Consider the following 4173-nt stretch of genomic DNA (forward strand, 5'->3'; position numbering starts at 1 on the left):
CACAGTGGACTAAGAAGAAAAACCTGTGATATGGCTAAGCAAATTGGAGTGGACTCAGTTCTCATTGGTCAGGATTCCAAAAGAAAAGGAGCAGGTTTATCCTTTTAACCAATGGCAGAGTTCATTCCTTTTCATTTCCGTTAGGTTCATGAATTGCTACAACTCATTCTTATTAAGAGAAATAGAAAGAAGACTGCACCTGGGACTATAGCAGTTATTCTTTTAATAAATTGTTTTGATTTTTGTTGTTTGAGTATCATCAGTTCTTCATCATCTTTCCATTTTCCTTTTCCACCTCTGCATTTCTGCCCTATCTTTTAGGGGAAAACCCACACAACCCATTTTAGTTTTTAGCATACTTTCTCTTGTCACGTTGAGCAAATCACTGAATTTCCTCATTTTCTTTCACTCTGTGAAAACCTCTCTGTTGGGAAGAGAACAAACACGCTCAATACATTATTGGTCTTATTGTGACTTGTGCAGCTTCTGAGTCATTAAGTTACCCTGAAAATTCTTTTGAATGGCTGGGAAGTCTAGACTTGACAAGAATCCCAGACATTTTAGAGCTGTAAAGGGTTTGATAGAAGTGGAATAGCAAGTCCTGGTGAGAATTATTCTTTTTAAAAAAAACCAGACAGATCCTTTTTCTAAAATCTTCAAAGCTGCTGCTTGTCTGACCTCTAGGTATCCTCTTGATAAAGTCAAAAGAAACAACTCTTCCCAGTCACGAAGCATACAAACTTTATCTAATTAAGTTTGTCAGCAACTGATTTCTTTTATGATTTTTATGGGAAACATCTTTTTCCAAGTAAGAAAAAACCCTCCCCACATTTGCAAAAGTTTGCATTAGTATGGTGTTACGAATGATAGGGATGCCATTTGCATCCTGCTGCCAATCCGCCTTTTCCCCATGATAAAACCCATTAATAGATCCCAATCCTGCAATATTATCAGTACCTATCTCTTCTGCTTCCATACCAGCATGACAGTAAAGTCACACTAGGAGTGCGATTCTCCTCCTTTCTTTCCTCCCCCATACTCTTCCCAAGCTGTCCATTTCCCTTTTATTTTATGTTTTTTAAAGCTGGAAATACAATATTGCTCTCAAATTAAAAATTAAGAAATAGTGGTAAGGGTGTGCAGAAGTGTGATTGTGGGAACACAAATTAGCAAATTTGCACAATTGTGTGATTGAAGAAAAGTATGATATTGAAAGTACTCAACCCAACATGAATTTGCTATCAATGATAGCATGGCTGTAGTAGAATAGTGTGTATGTGTGATCTGATAGTTGTATAGGTGAAATCAATGGCCAAAACCTCAAATTGCTGGTAAGGCATTGATCACCGGATTGTATCTTCCATATAATACAGGTGTTCTCAAGTTGGAAGAGACACCAAGGGCCATTGAGACCAGCCCCCTTCTGCCAGGAAGGAAAATACAATCAAAGCACTTCCAGCAGATGGCCCTTCATTTTACAATTTAAAACCTACAATATGTGAACAGTAAAACATAATCAAACATATAGAATTGTTAAAAACAAAGAGCTAAAATCACCTAATACCATTAAGAACTATTAAAATGAAAACCTTCAATCCCCACAAGTAATTTTAACATTCTGTTTTCTTTCTGATTTACATTATGAAAGGTCCCCTGTCATTTAGAAAGGTATCTGATGATTTCTCTTTTATTACACACTATAGTTTGCCCATTTCTGCTATTTCTAGCATGTTTATAATCATTTTCTCTTGAAGAGAAGTCTGTATTTTTCCACATTCAAGTGTAAGGTATTCTCGCTGCTATAATTATGTAGTGTAGTATTTCATTATCCAGTTTTGAGAGAGACGGATTGCCAGGAGGTGGAACAGATGGTCCCTGTTCTATATTAAAAATACAGAACAGAGATTAAAACACTAATACTAATAAAATGTCAATTAAAATCATAGTAAAAAATCATAGATTGAGTAGACTAGATGGTCCCTAGAATTCTTCCATACTCTAGGATTCTGTGACCAGGAATCTAATGACAAGAAAAGAGATCTTAACTAAAATAGGAAGGAATTCTTGACTGTAAGAGCTATCTGAAAGAGGAGTGGATTGCCATGGGGTGGGCTAGATGGTCCTAGGGTTCCTTCCCCCCAACTCTAGGATTCATAAGACAAGTCTAGAGAAACATGAAAAACCACAGCATTGCTTTGGGCAAGTCACACTCTTTCAGCTTCAGGGGAAGGCAAAGGCAAACCCCTTCAGGACAAATCTGGCCAAGCAAACTCCATGAAACAAAGTTTGTGAACCCTAAGAAAGCTAACGTTTCATTCAGCCAACAACCTGGGATTTTGAATTTTAGATGGTTTTGGATTTTTGGGTGAGGAGCAACCTACTTGTCCTGCATTTCTATCTGCATCTTCCATACGGATGGAGCTGTGGGGTTAATGAATAGCTACAAAATATCAATTTTTGGAAACTAAAATAATGCCTGGAAAGTTATATTCTACCATTGAAACCCACTGGATATCTTTGGGCAAGTCAGCCTCAGAGGAAGACTAAGAGGGAAACCAATCTCTTAAGATACCTCATAACGTGTATCCCTCATTTCTTCCCACATTCTTCTTTTCACAATTATCTCCCCAGGACCACCCCCCAGCTTCCCCCTCCCTCTCTGACATCACAATGCCCTCCCTCCCTTCCCCCTCCTCTGACATCACAAAGCCTCCTAGTGATGTCACAGTGCCTCCCACAGGCAACTGACCCACTGCTGCCTCTCCGTCTCTTCCGTGCTTTCTCTTGGCCCCATTACCCTCAGCTAATTGCTTCCCTTCCCTGCTCTTTGCTTCTGTCGATGCCCCTTTTAGTGTTTCTCATTAATTGTTGCATTTTTGGTTTATATTTCTGGCTTATTTTACAGTCTCTAGTACTATTTGTTAAAGTGTTTTATTACTATTTGTTTCCTCAAGATATTTAATAGTATTGAGTCTGTACTTTTTATTTGGTTTGTTTTTTCCTGAGTTTATGTATTAGTAGTATTTGTTATTTATTTTTATTATTATATTTCATTAGTCTGTTGCTTTTCCTGAATATATTTATTAGCACTATTTGCTATGTATTTGTTATTAGTATTATTATTTGTATTCGTATTATTTGGTTTGTTTCTTTTCTTGAGTAATTGTTAGATTTTTTTAATTTTCATTCTTTGGTTTGCTTTCCCCTCAGATGAAGCCCTCCCTTCCTTCCCCGTCTCTGACATCACAACGGCTCCTCCTGATGTCACAGTGCCTCTCTCAGGCAACTGACCCACTGCTGCCTCTTAGTCTCCTTAGTGCTTTTAAAGTACTATTAGTGTTTGTTAGATATTTTAATTTTTTTACTTTTATTCATTGGTTTGTTTCTTTTTGTGAGTTTATTTATTAGTAATATTTGTTATATATTTTATTATTGTGTTGTCGAAGGCTTTCATGGCCGGGATCCATACCTCACAACCTCTGAGGATGCCTGCCATAGATGTGGGCAAAACGTCAGGAGAGAATACTTCTGGAACATGGCCACACAGCCCGAAAGACATACAACAACCCTATTTTATTATTCTTATTTATTGGCCCTACTTTGTCACCCAGGAGGATCTTCCACCTGTGTTTGCAATCCAGTTGAGTGAGGTGGCCTGGGAGGATCCTCAAGAGGAAGTGAAGAAAGAGGAAGGAAAGGAACAGCAGGAGAAGGACTTACATGCAGTGAATTCAGCCAGGAGATTTCCTCTGCAAGCAAGCCATGAAGGCCATGCATGCAAAGAGGGATTCCTGCTATCCCATACTATTAGGATTGCATTCGAGGAGCAGCAGGAAGACACAGGTATGAGTGCATTCCCACCTCTCAACCACCCCTGAAGGAAGAAGGACATTTATGGGTGTCTTATCCATCCCTGCCTACTGCAATGTTTCCATTAGGAATGCCAAGAGACCATTATTTTAGAATGGTCGATTGATATTTTTTTTTGTAAAAAAACTGTTTGATTAAATGGGCTTCTAATATTGGACATGCAATTAAAATAGAAGATTGGGAAAATACGGAATCAAAAATTAAAATTTACCTACTCATATGATTGAAAAAAATTGGTACAAAATGATGTATCAATGGTATATCATTCCACAGAAGCTGGCGAAATTTTATCCAAGCATTCAA

The 4173-nt window shown here is 37.9% G+C and overlaps 1 long non-coding RNA gene across 1 annotated transcript; it reads right to left on the minus strand.

Moving 5' to 3' along the window:
- Nucleotides 1-204: 204 nt before the first annotated feature.
- On the minus strand, nt 205-2913 carry LOC134296679 (uncharacterized). Its single transcript, XR_010003498.1, has 2 exons — nt 2573-2913; nt 205-424 (listed from the first exon to the last, which is right to left on the minus strand). It is a non-coding gene; the product is annotated as an uncharacterized LOC134296679 (long non-coding RNA).
- Nucleotides 2914-4173: the final 1260 nt, after the last annotated feature.

Source organism: Anolis carolinensis, chromosome 2 (assembly GCF_035594765.1).
Source record: "Anolis carolinensis isolate JA03-04 chromosome 2, rAnoCar3.1.pri, whole genome shotgun sequence".
Taxonomy (NCBI): Eukaryota; Metazoa; Chordata; class Lepidosauria; order Squamata; family Dactyloidae; genus Anolis; species Anolis carolinensis.